This window comes from Tachysurus fulvidraco, chromosome 20 (genome assembly GCF_022655615.1).
Source record: "Tachysurus fulvidraco isolate hzauxx_2018 chromosome 20, HZAU_PFXX_2.0, whole genome shotgun sequence".
NCBI lineage: Eukaryota > Metazoa > Chordata > Actinopteri > Siluriformes > Bagridae > Tachysurus > Tachysurus fulvidraco.
The window spans coordinates 5,494,919-5,513,366 of NC_062537.1; the positions used below are offsets into that span (position 1 = coordinate 5,494,919).

General features: G+C 37.2%; 1 protein-coding gene across 3 annotated transcripts in view; it reads left to right on the top strand.

Moving 5' to 3' along the window:
- Positions 1-10,040: 10,040 nt before the first annotated feature.
- Positions 10,041-18,448, top strand: part of LOC113638365 (cAMP-specific 3',5'-cyclic phosphodiesterase 4D-like) — a 149,514-nt gene continuing 141,106 nt past the window's right edge. Inside the window, exon 1 of one of the 3 annotated variants that reach the window (XM_027139440.2) lies at positions 10,041-10,094. The gene's annotated coding sequence lies outside the window, so the exon portion shown is untranslated. Of the gene's footprint in view, positions 10,095-15,043; positions 15,163-18,448 lie in introns of those variants that run through there. The other 2 variants (XM_027139437.2, XM_027139436.2) reach the window with 2 other exon arrangements.

An 18,448-nucleotide genomic window follows, 5' to 3' on the forward strand; every position in this document is an offset into this window, starting at 1 on the left:
TAGCAAACCGCACAACATCCGCAAAACGTGCTTTGACATTAAGGTACAGTACATTTTACTCTAGTCTTATTTCCACCTTGTATATGTCCTGTTTTATCCCTGTGACCTTGCTGTCTGGAGGTACCATACTGGCTACATGGTGCCTTCTTCGTCAACATGTTCCAGGGCATCACAGTTTTGGTACAAACTTTCACTGTGTTACAGTTGGTCATGGTGGGAACCTACTTCATACTACTATGTGTATATGTTTAGATATATATATATAAATGCTGTAAAAATGTTTTTGTCTTGACTTGTAATTTGACAATAAAAAATTAATTCATATATATATATATATATATATATATATATATATATATATATATATATATATACAGTACTGTGCAAAGGTTTAAGGCAGGTTCTGCTCATTTCTGCTTTCAGAAATATAAATAATGAATATTTATTTCTGTCAATTTACAAAATGCAAAGTGAGCGAACAAAAGAAAAATCTCAATCAAATCAATATTTGGTGTTACAACCTTTTGCCTTCAAACCAGCATGAAGTGATGGCACGGCCCCCACAGAGCATTGATCTCAACATCATCCAGTGTGTCTGGGATTACATGAAGAGACAGAAGGATGTGAGAAAGCCTACATCCACAGAAGATCTGTGGTTAGTTCTCCAAGATGTTTGGAACAACCTACCAGCCGAGTTCCTTCATAAACTGTGTGTGCGAGTGTACCTAGAAGAATTGCTGCTGCTTTGAAGGCAAAGGACGGTCACACCAAAGATTCATTTGATTTAGATTTCTCTTTTATTCATTCACTGCATTTTGTTCATTTATGAAAATAAATGTTAAACACTTCCATTTTTGAAAGCATTCTTTGTTTACAGCATTTTTTCACACCTGCCTAAAACTTTTGCACAGTACTGTATAAATATAAGCACTGTAAATATTGTTCGTATTTTATCTAATTGCTGTTTTTAAAGAAGGACATGATATGATTGAACAGGATATGATTGCTTACATAAACCATCCATGTTGCTAAAGTCCACTCCAATGCATGAGCACGATAAACTTGAGAAACTGACCCACAACCTTAACTACGGTAAGGCTGTCTACTCAAGTTCCTCAAAGGTTCCTATTATTAAACCAGATATGAATGTGGTCTTCTAGTCTTTCAGACAAAGACAAGTTCTCATATCGACACTCCACTGAGATCCGTCCACTTTGTTACATATTTCATATGTATAGGATATTGACTCTCTGGTTAGGTGCCACGTGTCAAAGTAACATTTGACCCTAGGGGCGACTTAGGGTCAGCGACGGGTGAATGGGTTTGTAAATGAAAAAACAAACAGAAAACAATCTACAACAACACCGTTAAATAATGATGTTTACTGTGATTTTGAGAAACCATAAGACATATTTGAAATTTTGGCTAAAGTTCATATTACCCATGGTTCATGAGTCAAAATTGTTCCATAGCACTAATCACCAAATCAACCAAAGCATTTCATATAACTTGTGTAGCTGTTTTTGATTTTGACATTAATTCCTTTAAAAGTAAAAACCTTTTTTCCCGCAATTTGTCCTTGGTCCATATTCTTTTAACCCAAATTGTGACATAGAAGTTAGAATCTAACATACAGTTGTGCTCATATGTCTGCATACCTTGGGAGAATTTGCAGGATGTGTACCATTTTTTAAAGAAAACATGAGTGATAAGGCAAAACAAATTTATTTTATTTCTTATAGGACTCAAGTTAATATGTAAGGAAATAATCCCTGTTCAAAATTTGCATTCCTTTAGTTCTTAATATGGTGTATTGCCCCCTTTAGCATCGATGATGGCATGCAGTCTTTGTAATAATTGTGCATGAGGTCTTTATTTCTCTCAGGCACTATAGCTGCCCATTCTTCTCAGGAAAATGGCTGCAGTTCCTGTATTTTTTTTTCTAGTGTCCTGCACAAACTCCCCACAGTGGCTCAGTGATATTGAGGTCAGGAAACATATTGATGGTCACTCTAGAACCTTCACCTTTTTCTGCTGTAGCCATTGGTGGGGCATCCTTGATTTGCGCTTGGGATCTTTGTCATGTTGAAACGTACAAGAGCACCCCATGTGCAGCTTTCATGCTGTAGAATGGAAATTGTCTGCCAGTATTTTCTGATAACATGCTTCATTCATCTTGCCATCAATTTTTACTAACTTCCTTGTGCCACTGGATCTCACACAGCCCCGAAACATCAGAGATTCACCACCATGCTTTACAGTGGGGATGGTGTACTGTTTACCGTAGGTCTTGTCGACTCCTCTCCAAACATAGCGTTTATGGTTGTGACTATAAAGTTAAATTTTGGCCTCATCACTGACTCACTGAATCTGCTCCAGGAATCAAACAACTATGTGATAATTAATAACTTCACGTGACCACTATCCTTAAATAACAAAAAAATATTTTGAATTATCACTCATATTTTTCTACTAAATGGCAATGTTTAACAATTCCTTTCAGGGTACGCAAACCTTTGAGCACAATTGTATGTATTCAAGTTAGAAAACGAAAAAATATTTGGATAGCGGATAATAAGCTTAGTTAAGGGAATACCACTATCCATGTTTCATTGATTTCCCCATATACACGACCTTTGATTACAAAGTGTGCCTCTAAACAGCGTTGACTTTTCGGACAAGCTTTATAGACTGGAAGACAATTTTTTTTTAGCATATAATACACTTTTGCCAACACTATGAAAACCTAGATTATTTGTAAGAGTAAGGAATACAATTAAATCAAATACTGCACCTTTAAACAATCTGACTGTAAGCAACCTGCTATACCAAGAATACCAACAACATGCTAAATGCATACTGTGTATTTAAAAAGAAATAAGAAGTAATTGCGTAGTAGAAAAATAAGAAATAAGTCATTATTATTCATGATAATTTTTTTTAATAATATTTCTTATTGTTGTATTATTTCTTAACAACTACCTGAGCAAACAGAAATCAGTTGGATAGTAAAGAATGGGGTAATTTGGGGTATAGGAGCATTAAAACATTTTCTGGGACACAAGGAATAAGTTTAATTTGAAAAACACTACGGGAGGTTTAAAAATACTGTCACATTTTTCCAGTATATCACTCTACCACTTATCCGAACTTCTCAGGCGTCAAGGCAGGATACACCCTGGACGGAATGCCAACCCATCGCAGGGCACACACACTCTCATTCACTCAATCACACACTACGGACAATTTTCCAGAGATGCCAATCAACCTACCATGCATGTCTTCGGACCGGGGGAGGAAACCCCAGAGGCACGGGGAGAACATGCAAACTCCGCACACACAAGGCGGATGCAGGAATCGAACCCCGGCCCTGGAGGTGTGAGGCGAAAGTCTTTTGGTTAACAGACCTCTTTTTTTTTTTTTTTTCAGGCCCAAATGTCCTATGAGACTTTTTATACCATAAATTGGCCTCAGTGACCTGCACAGTTTGCTCAGCAACGGCTAAGAACACTGATTTTACCTCCAGGGGGAATTAACTCCAACTGGAGAATAACAGAGATGTTCTAGTCTTAGTTTCAGCCAGAAACTGGCAAAGGTTGATATAGCTAGATCTATGAACTGCATCAGATAAGAGCAGGATACTACTGTTCTGACATTTGACCATAAAAACCCTGATCACAATGCTAGTCTCTTGAGATATCATTGTATTTGTCTTTTCCTGACCACAATTTCTCCTTTGAAGGTTTTTTTTATTCATTGTCTTTATGCCTTACAGACAATGTACTATATCTATTTCAGGTGGCAAGGAATGGAGAGAAAAGAAAATCTAGTTTCCACCAAACAATCCACCACACACCACACAAGCACATTACAAGTACAGTAAAGCAGAATTCGCCCTAATTCATTTAATTTTTACTTGACATACACTTATTTTTAAAGCATCTGAAGAGTTGCATACATGCAGCTAAGTATTTTGGGTTACGGACCCAATAGTATTAGGAAAAACAATTTCAGCATAAACTAATGTTAAAAAAAAAAACTGAAGAAATGTGTAAGGAATGATGACGTTTTCAATGTAAAATCCTGACTGATATGAAATTCACTTTCATTCTTTTATTGTACATTTTATGGTCTGTCTTATTTTACACAGTGGGACTCAGGGCACAGAGTATATGCGAGGAATCGAATCCCCAACTGAGGAAGAAGAAGAGGAAGAAGAAGCCTTTATTTTGTCACATATACATTACAGCACAGTGAAATTTTCTTCGCATATGCCAACTTTGGAGGTTGGGGTCAGAGCGCAGGGTCAGCCATGATACAGTGCCCCTGGAGCAGTGAGGTTAAGGTCCTTACTCAAAGGCACAAGAGCGGCAGCTTTGCAGTGCTGGAGCTAAAAGCCTGATCCTCCGATCAACATGAAGGTGTGAGACCATAGTGCTTTAATGTTATACTAAAATTGTCTGCTAGACAAACAGAATCTCTTAAAGGCATACATTACAATTATACTGGGCATGATGCAGGAGAAGCCAGAGAAACTAATAAACCCTTTCACTCTGCCCATTCTTTTTCTTTCAAACCTGTCCATACTTTACGAGCTTGTCATGTCCATCTGAGCAGTTGCGTTCGTCTCTGATGGATTCAATTGAATCCTAAATAGTCTTAGACAGTTTTGCCTGGTGGTGATATAAGGTAATATCTATAAATAGCTTGACAATGCAACAATGGAATAAGAATGATGTAGCATACACACCGTTAAAGGCAGAAAACAGGCTGCATCGAAGAGTTCTAGTTTTTATAAAAGTGTTTGGAGTTATGTAACTAATCAACCTCCATTTAGGTTTTCATTTTGCAAGAAAAGAAAAATAGATGATGGTCCCAAATGATGTACTACATACTATGCACTTACTCAAGTGTATGGATTTTAAAAGAGTCGTATTGTCTCAAAGCCTTTTCCCGGTTGATGGCAGATGACAAACGTGCCAAATGTGACGCTGCTTGCTTTAGCAGAATAGAGTGAATTTTTAAAATTTTGACAAAACATTTTCACCTGCTGGCTTAGTGGTTAGCACGTTCGCCTCACACCTCCAGGGTTGGGGTTCGATTCCTGCGTGCGCCTTGTGTGTGTGGAGTTTGCATGTTCTCCCCTTGCCTCTGGGGTTTCCTCCGGGTACTCCGGTTTCCTCCCCCGGTCCAAAGACATGCATGGTAGGTTGATTGGCATCTCTGTAAAATTGTCCATAGTGTGTGAGTGAATGAGAGTGTGTGTGTGCCCTGTGATGGGTTGGCACTCTGTCCAGGGTGTATCCTGCCTTGATGCCCGATGACGCCAGGCTCCCCGTGACCCGAGAAGTTCGGATAAGCGGTCGAAAATGAAGGAATGAATGAATTTTCACCTGCTTTCACCTAACGTACTGTCTAGTAAATATTGAAGGGTCACACTGACTTCCTTCAACACTGTTCAATAGCACCAGATGAACAGGAGGCTATTCATCATCCACTGACACCAACACAGAGACACATTAAGGCTTGTGACAACAGAACTGATCACCTGTCATGATTTTGGGACTAACCCCAAGATCTCATAACTTTCATTAAGCCCTATGACACACCATCATGTTGTATTTCAGGATGTCCACCAGAGAGCAGCGTCTAGTTGGTGTTAAATATTAACCAGCACATACAAAGGTATGTAAACAATATTCAGCTTTGCATACTTTATACCCTGTAGCCTGCATGTGTGTATTACTCACCTTTTAATCACTGTTCCATATCTCAAAGCTAAGCAACTAAATATAAAACCCTAAGAGATATATATCAAGATGAAATAATCCAATATTATTTCAGCTGCTTATAGGATAGATGGAGGTTTGGTTATTCAGTTCCAGGAACTTTTATTTCCAGTCCACATTTTTTTTACTGATTCGTTTTATCTCTCACATTTTCCATTATTTATTTTCTTCACAATGTAATTTATTTGTAAAAAAAGAAAATACGAAGACTTATGAACAACCCAACCGTTGAAAAAATACAGTTCCATTTCGTGACTGTTTTTCATGATTACAGCTTCGTGGTGATAAATCAGATTTAAGAGGCACGTCAAGCCTTTTATTAAACATCATCATAATTTTTACAGTCAAGTTTTTACAGTCAGTCATTTTACTGGTCAATGTCACGGGAGCGCCAAAGCATATCCTTAGAACATTGAGTCTGGAATATGTCCTGGATGGGATTGTTGTAGTGCACCATGTGAACGCACACACACACACACACACACACACACACACACACACACACACACACACACACACACACACACACACACACACACACACACCCTGGGGCAATTTAGAATCACCAATCCAAATACCAGCATGTTTCTGGGAAATCCAAATGGACACAAGGAAAACATGTGAACCTCTTTTCACACACACACACACACACACACACACACACACACACACACACACACACACACACACACACACACACACACACACACACACACACACACACACACACACACACACACAAAGGAACCCGGGCTCAGAATGGAGGAGCTGTTTTTTTTTTAGTCATATTGCACAAAACATTTAACACTAATATTTTTGAGTAATATTTACCCTCTTGCTTGTACCAACCACCACAACATCCTCAACAAGACCATTCACTTCAATAATACACATAAAAAAAGCACCCATGAATACCCTTCAACACAGAATTGAGTTTTACATTGTTTAGTGAGACGTACTGACGCACAGGTTTGTGTGCACTTGCTTAAAAAAACAAACAAGTCAATCCTGTTGCTTAAAAAAATGAACAACTGAAACTGCCTGTGTTTACAGCCTCGCAAAATTTCTGCCTCATTCATCGGGTCAATCCATCTGTAATGGTTTTGACCTTTGAAAAAACTAATGCATGTTCTTCTTTTAGTTAAGTATGTAATAAAATTACTGGGTTTATTTTTGTGCTTTATTCTGTTTTAATAGAAATGCCATAGACAGTGTACAAGAGCACTACTTTTATTTATTAATTTATTTTTCTTTCTTTATTTTTTTTACAGCAGATGATGCAGAAGAGGTAGTGGTGGTAATGATATTTACCCCTATATTATGAATCACTCATGGCTCTAAATGTGTGTGGGCTATATGACCAGAGCTGTCTATCTGTGTCTCCTGCAGTAAATCACTAAATCTCTCCTTCTCTAACTTTAACATACCGAACGCTGTATTCGAGCTTTGTTTTATGCATTTCGTAAAAATCTGCAGTGTTAGTTACTGCACACTTGTAATTTTAAGTACCTGGACAGTAGCTGCTAGAGCTCCAGAATGTGTCTTGCTAAATTATAGCATTATTTCAGTCTTCCTTCCTGGCTGTAATATTCTTTATTTAAAAAAAGATTCAGCTAATATGAGTAGAGTGAATAATTAACTGTTTTATATTTAATTCTGCACAATGCTTCAAATGGGTTAGAGTTTAAGGTTAGGGTTAAGTGCTTTTTAATGATTTATTTTCTTGTGTAAATGTAATAAATAATGTTTAACGGCATGCCAAGCCTTGCTACAGTAGGTGAAACATCCTTTTACCTAGGCTCACTGTTTCTGTCATGCACACCTACAGTACAGTACAGGTGCAATTTGAAGAAGTAAACAAACAATTCAGTTCAATTTATTTGTATAGCGTATTTGTATTGAACAATTCACATTGTCTCAAAGCAGCTTCACAGAAGAATATAAACAGAATAAAATAAAAAAACTGAAGTTCAAAATTAAGTTATTATTTATCTCTATAATTTATCCCTAATAAGCAGGCCAGACATGATGGTGGTAAGGAAAAACATGAGGAAGAAAGCTTGAGGAAGAAAGCTTGAGAGGAACCAGGCTCAAAAGGGAACCCATCCTCATTTGGATGACACTGGACAGTAAATAATGTCCTCTCTCCACCATTCATTTCTCTGTCCTCTCTCCACCATTCCACCATTCATAGCAGTGACCTAAATGGAAACTGATCAGTGGTGGTCCGATGATAAATGGGATAAATGGGGACAAACTGTGCATAGGAAATGCAGCAAAAGATAGGAGTTTGACCTACAAGATAGGCACCGATAACCTGCCAGCTCATTATATGCTCTATGCCTGTTAACTAAATGTAAAAATATTTAAAATATATGTGGTTTGGGTTACAATTTCTCTGATAACTATCCAGGAAATTTAGCTTCTAATATTAAGAGTGGCTGCAATGTTATATGTATAAAGAGCGGTGTAGCACAGAATGCTGGACCTTGTGCATAGACAGTGTGTAGAGGCCCTTTTCCCTTCATCCATGATAGTTATCACACACTTTCCCCCAAATAACAAAAGTAAAGTGTACTATTTTCCGCAAAAATACATTTCATAACAGAGTACAATTATAAATATATAGTAAAATATGACTATGAGTAATATAAGATGTATTATTTTAACCAGTGGTACTGAAAAAGATGCTTAGCATGCTAACATATAGTACAAAATGCGATTTTCAACTATGTTAAAGCAGAACATATTTTATAAATAAAGCAGCTCAGCTACCCCTTTAAAGATGAAAACCTCATTTAACAATATTTAATATTCCTTTTTTAAATAGGTTTTATTAACAAAGATATTATTCTATGTAGTCCATAACGTTCCTATATTTCAACCACCCTATTCTATTCTTATACTGAAAACAATCAGAAAAAATCAGGTCTATACAAACATCATTTACACATAGTTTTCCATATTTGCCAACTAGTAGCTCTAAAGATTTGTCTCAAGCTAGACTATGTTTCATCTGTGTTTGAAATGAGATAAGAACCAGCTTTTTTGTTTATCACCAGCTTGGATACAAGTAATTTCTCATACGTAGGGAAATACAGTCTACCGCTCAGCAAGCATCGATTTACACAACACGATATCAGCATATATTAGGTCATTGCTGGCTCTAACTATTTTGTTTTTCACCTCCTCTCTCTGAGAAGGAATTCAAGTTGTTTTTCTCTTTGTTCATCTTCCTCTTCTTTTTTTTGTTGGTATCCCGATTTTATTTGGACATTGTGTGTGTTGCAACTTGAAAAATCACCACATTCAGATGACTGCTCCACTGTGCTGAGTCTGCTGTCTCACACAGCTACAGTAGTTAGCATTTGGAATCACTCCTAGACAACCAATTAAATCATGCAAGATGCATGTATATTGTGCTGTGGGAGGCGTGTACACAGACGTGTGCCGGAGCTCATCAAACATGGCCTAAACGTGGCGCACATGCAAATTCATAATTGTGAAATAATATTAATTTCAGGATTTTCAAGGGTCCGTCACATGCCAAGGCCCTCTGATTCCCCCTCCACTTATGACACCCATGTGAGGTATTGTAACTGTTTCCTTTATGCCCGACCCCCAATTACTTGTTACCACAACAGTCTTTGTATTAATTAATGTGTTTTGTTACTACTTTATCATAGTTTGTGGTGGAAAGCACTATACTATAATCTACGTTCTCAACCGTTCCAAATCTATCACTATACTGTTCTATTTATTGCGTCTTAATAAAGTCGTTCATGTTAAACTTTCTGATATGCAAATCACTAATTATATTCATTTATATCATCACACATAAATTAATATGCAAATTAGCATTACTTTATCCTAAAAATTGTTGACTACAGTGTACTTCCTTAAGGATATTTTAGACTGCAGGTCCCTTAAACACTGATCTCTTTCAAAAGTTGAAAACTAGAAAAATAGAAATAACTAAATAGAAATAACTAAATAAAGATAGATATGGCATCTTAGCCGCCCTGCACACGCAACAGAAGTTTGCCGCTTGAATTAAAAATGTACTTGTTTGAAAATATTTTTTGTTTTTCCTTCATTTTCCTCCCCGCTTCATTTATCGCTACACTGTAGAGTGAAAAGAGCGTACATTATTTCTAGTGAATTATAAAAATTTTTTAATTTATTTTATCTAAATTTATCTTAGCTAGCTAGCTCGTTCAGAAGACGACTTAGCCTGCTAGCTAGTGGCTCTTTGATTGGTTTAAGCCAGACAAAAGTAAATGACCCACTGAGAACAGCGGGGTGGTGAGTGTTTTTTGTTTTTTGGCAAATGGGCATAAAAGTTACATAACTTAATAGTCAGCTACCTATTATGTAATAATTATTAAGAATGTATTATTAATTTTCAATGAATACGTTGTGCAGCATGCAAAATTTTAGCATGCAAGCTAACAGACTAATTTCTTAATTTCTTGTTGTGAACACACAGCGTTCACAAACTCGTCCCTGTGGAAATCGCCAAAAACACCCGCAAAAGCCTCACTTTTTCACAAATAGTGGCCAAATAAGAAAACACACTTAATTCAGGTCTACTTATGTGTATAAAAAGCTCCATAGCTGTATAAATATATTAAATATGTGCTTATATGCTATATAAGAATCACGTCTTAATCCCCTTTGCTGTATATGCGCATGCGCAAGGCATAATCGCGCACAAGCTTCAGCTCACGGGACTCAGGGCACGGGGAAGTTTGGCAATTTGCATAATTATTTTAGTACAATGTGTGTTTTCCCATTGTATATTTTTTGTTAATCACCTAAAAACAACCAAAGACAATGAAAAAGTCGCTTCATTTCTTGACAAATAATACAAAATTGGTATCGCTAGTTGGACGATTCACCAACAAATCGGCTTATTTATTGAACGCCGAGAGTCGACTCGAGAAAAAAACTCATTCCATTGAGTCGGTTCGTTTAGGAAAATGTTGAAAAACCTGAGCTGGAATTTCTTATGAGCCGTAAACGTAGGCGGTGATATAACTACTTTAATAATGTAAAAGTGGAACTTGTTTAATGCTCAGACCTGATTAAACACAGTTATACACTACATTAATACATGGATGCTTACATTTTATGTCAGTGGACATTCGAACGCTTCTTCTTACTTCTTGTTGTTCTTCCTGTTACTAAATTATAGTAGATTTTTTTATTTCAATTTGGCAAAGATGAAGAAACATTGATTTAAAAAATGGCAGTAGGATGTTTGGGAGAAGGAAGATTGTTTTTTAAATTCTGTCTGCATATTTGTGTACAGTATATTAGGTCACTCAACCGCATGCAAAATACACTAGCTATTTCTATACAAATCTAAATTAAATAAAGAATACATTTCTCATTTATGTCCATCTTATTCCCTGAGGAAAATGTCACTCCCCATCATCACCATTTACTCGACTGATAACTTCACACTTACACCAGTGCTGAAATAATCTCTGATTAGTTCTGTTTTCAAAAAATCTCAAATTTGAACGAGGTCAATGACATGGTAAAAGTCTCACATGAACAGCGTTTATAAGCACATTTATTTGTTTTTATAACGGCGATGATGTGACAATTACAGGTGCATCACAGACGTTTTGGCCACCGATCATTGCAAACAGAATTGATTATGCACACTTGCATCCAAATGCTTCACCAAATGCTAACAAAAGGAAAGCAGTCTTATTTGGCCAGGTTTTAGACATCTTTTGGCAGAATTGTATTTTGGCAGGGTTTTTTTTTATCTATTTATAAATCTTTGTTGGTGTCGGAGTATTTGTATTTAAACTAGAGGTGTTTAACTGTCAAATATATACAGTATGTATATGTATTATACAAAAAAAAAAAAAATCCACATATTTTCCAGATCCACTGTTGTACATGACAGTTGCACAGATGCTGTATGAGTCTTCACTCATTAAAAGGTGGAAAATGATAAACTAAACAAAATTCTTGTTTTATTGCCAAATGGATGAACGAACCAGCAGATCAATAAAACCTACATTTGCAAGGTTTGTGTTTTGGTGATCTCTTACTTAGAGGTAGATAGATGAGTGTGTGTTTATGTGGGATAGATGAACACAAAGCTATTTTGACAGCATCGTAATTAAGCCTCGGTCTCTGGATGAGCTGTCACCATGGTCCTTGTCTTCCTCCTAAACTCAGCCCTCAGCTTGGGATTTTTCTGAATTTCTGAAACCCCAAACTATAAACGTTAAATATGTAATAAAGTACATCACTAGGTACTGTAATACTATAAGTCTATACTACATACTGTACTGTCATTGTCCTTTAAGTACCCCAAGCTAGCTAACAAGCTCAAACTATATATAATCTGTTATATATCTGCAATCTCTCTCTCTCTCTCTCTCTCTCTCTCTCTCTCTCTCTCTCTCTCTCTCTCTCTCTCTCTCTCTCTCTCTCTCTCTCTCTCTTTCATTTATCTCATTATACTCACTTCCTTTGTGCTCATTATAGCACTACATTGGTTTGGAAGCCACATTTTACAGCCTGCTTTTCAAAACAAACAAAAACTCTGAGACCCAGAAAACACACACACACTACTGCACATCCCTAAGTCAGCATTTAAGATATTTAGGACATTTAGGACAACACTAGATGCTGTTAGGGCTTCACATTTTCATACTACTGCACGCTGAAACACACGACAACATGAAGCAGATGTGGCTTTGGCAAAAATCTATGATAGTTTTCATAGTATAGCTGGCATAAGACTTTAAAACAATGTGAATTTATAGCGATTTCTACCTTTTTTGGTTAGAGTTGGTTTTCTCTCCACAAAAAATACCATTTTTTTCTGTACTCTTGGGTCAGATTTCTCCTTAAGTTCAGGCAATACTGTAGCAAGTAGACAGACATGAATTACCATGCTAGAAAACAGCCTTGTATTCCTGCTTCCAGTGGCTGAATCTCTTTGAAGCCAAAAAAAACAGGCAGCAGCTATGTTCTTTCTGGGACTGGCCATCTCACGGAAGCTGTGTCTGACTTGGACATGAGCTGTATCGACTGCATGGTGATGACTATGTCGACACAATGCTCTTGGCTGGCGGTTTTGAATCTGGCATGGGTTGCTCAGCCTAAACAGCTTGCTAGATCCAGTCACTTATTTCCAGTAACAAGATGCACAGAAAATAATTAGGATCAAATTAAAGTGTTTTATCTAGAATGTTTAAGAGTGGACATTGTCACAAAGCTTTTATTTTTAATGTGCAAGCTAAAGGGAAAAAGAGTTGTGTTCATAGTGTATAACTGTATACCGCAGAGACTAGCAAGCTTGACTAAGGCGACCAAAGTGATTTAATTTTAAGTCTCAGTTACTATGAGTTACTATGTAAACAAGTCCATGATTTGGAAACAAATATGGCATGGCTGAAATCAGCTATCCATCTCACTCCTTATCAGCGGAGTGTAACAATAGTGTGTCTACAGCTGGCTGTTTCCAGGCTGATAATGTCCTACCAGACCAGCCACCATTTTTAAGTCCATTCTCATCACCATGTGAGAAAAGGGTCTGGGTCATCCTTTGCCAGCTCACAGGCACAGATGGCTTTAAACTAGCTGTGACAGCCCCTCTAATGATGGTGGCAGCCTGAGTAGGCTTGGATGGGGTGTTGTGTTGTGCTAATATGATAAATAACAAGCAGGTGGGGTTTGTCCATATGCTGTCGAAGTCCTAAGTGCAGATGCATCAATGATTCTCAGGTGAGGATTTATGGTATTGCACTGGGTGCGATATTTGTATCATGTGCCAATCTTTCATATGTTAGTCCTGATTGACTTCACACACCTTTTGTGGGAACACATGGGCCAGGATATGAGACAAAGTTCTACTAACTTGGTCTATATGCAGCATTATAAGCATTGTTGATATGTTCTGATTTGTTTGATGTGGCTAAAACCACCCTGCAGTCTCTGCTTTGCATCAAGGAAGTCATTACTCTGGAGCATGTGGTCTACTGATGTAAGGTCAGAATCGAAGGGATTGCTGGTGGTACATCAAAAAGAGACATTATGTGCCGGTCCGGTCGGACAACGCTGTAATTGTCAGTTCAACCATCAGGGTGGCACAAGGATAAGCATGGGTGGTACGTGGTCCATGAGTGTGTGGTCAGCCTACGAGAGTCAATAGAACATCTCATCTCGTTCTAGTCTATCAGTCGTTATTATGTCTGTCAATTTTATCAGTTTATTTAACTAGTAATTCTGATATAAAACTAAGCATGTTCTTTATGACTGGGGTTAGAATGTGCAATAACATTACAATAACTTTTTCAGTTTCATTCGTTGACCAGGTAGAGCGTTTGCACATTAACATAGATTAAATTTCAGCTCTTTGCTTTTCCAACACTCTTCCGTAACATTAAATGCTTCACATTGTACAGTAGTTCATCAGCGTCAGGTCCCTGGGAGGGACGAATGGAGCTGGAAAATAACCCAAACACACACTGTTTATCTTGTCTTTACTGGGTAAATAACCGCCAACACCTTTTTTATTCCTATTTTTTTCTAGTCTCATATAACCCTCTAATTAAATTTGGATGTATATGAAACGTCGCAGCACATTTCCTGAGAATGTTTTTTCCTAATAATAAATATTTCTAATTGTATACAGATCTCAGTCTGGGGAATGCAGGAAATACATTTTAACCCATAAAAAAACAAAACAAAAAGAAGTATGAATTAGAACTGACATTTAGGTCACGTAGGTAGTGTATTATTATCATCTTTCTGCTATGTGCATCTGTATGTTTTTCTTTTTTACTTCTCTGAACGATTTGCATAACTTTGATTACACGGAAATGTGCATTCGAACAGCCAGTGTCGTGTTCAGGCCGGCTGTCTTTTAGACCTCTGCTCTTTCCATAATGCTTTAAAGGTGTGAAGTTGATCACGTGTAGTATTTTTTCTCTTTGATTTGGCATTGCAACAGGCTTGTGCCTAAACCAGTCTAAGCAAGTCCCACTGAAAGCCAAGTAAGTTTAAACCCATGTAAGGCGTGGCGCTGATGTAATTACGCAAACAGTAGTGTGAGTGAGTCGCATGTGGGATTCCAGATGATTAGAGCCTGAATGAGCCATTCAATATACAGTGTTTGTGTTCCATTGCCCAGACTGTGTTAGTCAAAGCCAGCTCAGCTGGTTTGGAGTGGGCGGTTACACACCATCCTCACTTTATATCTGTGCGTAAGAGCATACAGCTTGGAGCTATACAAGCAAAGGCCAGGATTTCTGTAGGTATGTCCTCAGTGTTGGAGTAACAGGGTAGACTGTTTTGCTCTTTAGAGTTGTTAGTCATACCGGGATCAGTAAGAACGGTAAGCTGTTTTTTTTTTTGTCCCTTTATAATCACCTTTGTTTTCATTACAGCTTAAGAAGACACATTGCTGCAAGTGATCTATAAGGATTATGTCAGTACGCCGTGTGTTGGGTTGTGTTGTGTTGTGTTGTCAGCGTTATGAAACTCATTTGGTTATTATGATATGACATAAATCTTTTACGTCTGTACACCTGTAAAACGTCACGTTAAAGCGGATTCGCAGAAGACAAACAACTTCTTTTATGCCTTTATTGTTATTTATTATGCATCGGAAACATAGTTACAGCCAGATACATATCCAGTTTAAAGGTTTTACTTGTTTTTATTATTGTGGTGGAAGATGCAGAATTAAGTCACAGCGCCACCTACAGATCACACTACGACTTGTTGAAGAGTTTTTAAGAGATCAGTACATTTTAGCAATTGTATTGGAAATATGCTGGAATTAAACCATATTTTGCTGCGCCCACAAAATCTAAAACGACTCCAGACACAACACATGATCTTTCCATTCGAAGCCTTTTTTTTTTTTCATTTGACTTATCCAATGTACTGTAAACACGCGCCGTTAATGTTTGACATTGACTCAATACTGTGTGTTGAGAAATGTTTAATATCAAACTTGAAAATGATTAATGTGCGTAATATGTGCATCGCGATTGCGCTATATACTGAGATGGCCTGGATTTATTATTATTATTTTTTTAAATGAATGTTTTGTAAACCTAAATTTGTCAGGGCTGCATGCTCCCATGTAAAATCAGAAGGAAAATTGCAGTTTTGTAAATGTTCTGGTCTCAAAATAAATAAATAAATAAATAAAAATCCCAACTGAAGATTCACCACTAGTTCATCTTCTGGTCTTATGAGTTAATGAGCCTTTACAATACAGATGTTTTTGCAGTGTCAGCTCCTTCAGTGTTCCTGAAGCTCATCTGCATGGAAGAATTCCTGTAACCGGGTTGTAAGATCATAATAAAGCCACATAAGTACTTTTACTCACAACCTCTTAGAAGTTCTGCAGTAATCCAATGACGCCTTGAAGCGTTCTTGGACATTTTGCCACTAATCTGAGGTGCTTCATTAGTTTTACCGCACATTGATATATATATATATATACTGTATATAGTGCGATTCACATGTGTGACATCACAAGATCACACCGTGGTCCATAGACGTGAAACCAGTTATTTGTCTCCAATTCTATAGAGCTATTGAAGGGTTGTCACACAGTTCAAAACTTCCTACTCCATTCGATTCGACATGAACAGGATCAGGGCTTTTTTTTTTAAATTGTTTTATTATTTATCTTTTTTTACACCCCAAAAACCAAACCACAGACCTGAACATAATCAAACTAATCATATATTAGGCTCAATATTTAATAGTGGATGATGTATGATAATTATCTGGCTATTTTTTATTCATAAACCCCTTAAGGTCCAAGTTGGTGTTATGTTTGTTTTTCAGTCATTCAGGTCTGAACTAATCTCCTTCGATTAAACGACAAGTCAAATAGGATCATTAATCTAATAACTAATATTATAACGTTGATAATGATGGGATTTGAATTTCACTACTGTAACAAAATTTGAAGGGAAATAAAATGCTTCACAGACCGCTCAGGGGGCTCGGACCCCACTCTGAGAATCACTGTTTTAGATGGCTGGGATTCTTCACATGCAATTGCAAAGGATGTCTTCTGGGGTTTATGCTATTAACTGTGAAAAATCAGCAGAATATTACTTTATTCGTGTGAAAATAAATAGCCTATTTTAAATACGATAAAGTAAGAGTGCACATGTTACGTGCGGGTTAAGAAACCCCAGCAAATAAAGAAGCTGGTAGAAATTCTTGCACTATTCTGGCACTTAGCTAAAGATTTGCTGACTTTAATGTTAATTTTCACTTTTTATTCAGTTTTATGCACAAAAGCACAAGCTTGTATTATAGCCTCATATTAATTAAATCTCTGACCTATTAAAGTGGGTTTTGGCCCGAATCCTGTCTTTGCTTCCCGAACACATTAAGACTGCCAAGGCAATTTAATTAGGCTTTGCAAGCAGAAGCAAAGAGCAAGCTAAGCCAGACATATGATTTATACTTTCTTTCTTTCATTCATTCATTCATTGGTTCATTTGTTCTATCATTCACGCATTCACTCATGTGCATATTTACCTGCTTACTCGCACGTTAGCTTACTTGCTCGCATTCTTGTTTTGTCTCTCACTTGTTTGCTCTTTTGCTTATTTGCTAACGCACCTATTTCCTAGCTAGCTCACACGCTTACTTGCTTGTTTACTTACTTTCTTGTTTAATCACACGCTCACTTACGTACCCTAATTAACTTAACACAGGATTCGTATCCTAACACGAAACGTGTGGAGTTTGAATGTCTTTAGTCTGAGTGTACAGTATGAAAGCTTTTCACCTCAGCTGTTCTTACTCGATTACTCATTTGCTTGTACAGTGTAATGGAAAAAAAATGTTCTGTTTCATTTTTCTGTTTACATAAAATGATAAACTAGAGTAGAGCTGCTGTGACAGCGTATAATTGTGCCTTAATTAATAGCGCCCTGTAACACACCTCAATCAAAGTGCTGGATTTTGCTCTGTTCTTTTGTCTGGATTTGATCATGTCTTTCATAGCACTGTTTACACTTTAGTATAGAATGTTTTACATCAGTTTAAAGAAGGAAAAAATAACTGTATGTGATGCTAGAACATTGCCAGTAGCTTTCGTTTTATATGCCCCATGTTTCACTTCTTCTATCCCACTGTTAAAGCCAGAGCTCTGGGATCAAGTGAATAACATGATTACTCTTAAGATCAGCCTTTTCAAATCGCTTTAGTGCATTGTAGACATCTGCATGCATTGGCCAGATCCAGAGTTTTATCTTTTAAATAGGCCAAGATCTGCTGAAAGCTCTGGCTTACTCTTACAAAGTACACAGAGCCCATTTATCTTGCCTTTAAAGGTTGATAGCAATTGCGATAATTAAAAGTGCACTTCTTGTCAGCGAATCAGAAACTGAAGCTAACGTCGAGCAGAAGTTACCGTAGTCCCTGTAGTTTTTTTTATATGTTCCTAATAAGTATATAATGCCGAAAAAGATACAGAAATGCTTCAAATATGCAGTTTGTACCTGGTGTCAGAACAATCGGTTGGGAAGATTTCATACAGCAAATAGCAATCACGGTGATGATGAGACGAGGGTTTGGATGTTTCTCCAGGACAACAATATTCAAGTGAAAAACAAACTAGAGAGCCGTACAAAATACCG